A 201-nucleotide genomic window follows, 5' to 3' on the forward strand; every position below is an offset into this window, starting at 1 on the left:
ATAGACATCCTCATCCTATCCTCATCCTCATCCTCATCCTCATCCTCATCCTTATCCTCATCCTCATCCTCATCCTCATCCTAATGTTAGTTCTAATCCAAATCCTAATCCTAATTCTCATCCTCATGCTCATCCTTATCATAATCCTAATCCTAATCCTAATCCTAATCCTCATCCTCATCCTCATCCTCATCCTCATCC

Source organism: Lupinus angustifolius, unplaced genomic scaffold (genome assembly GCF_001865875.1).
Source record: "Lupinus angustifolius cultivar Tanjil unplaced genomic scaffold, LupAngTanjil_v1.0 Scaffold_359, whole genome shotgun sequence".
Taxonomy (NCBI): Eukaryota; Viridiplantae; Streptophyta; class Magnoliopsida; order Fabales; family Fabaceae; genus Lupinus; species Lupinus angustifolius.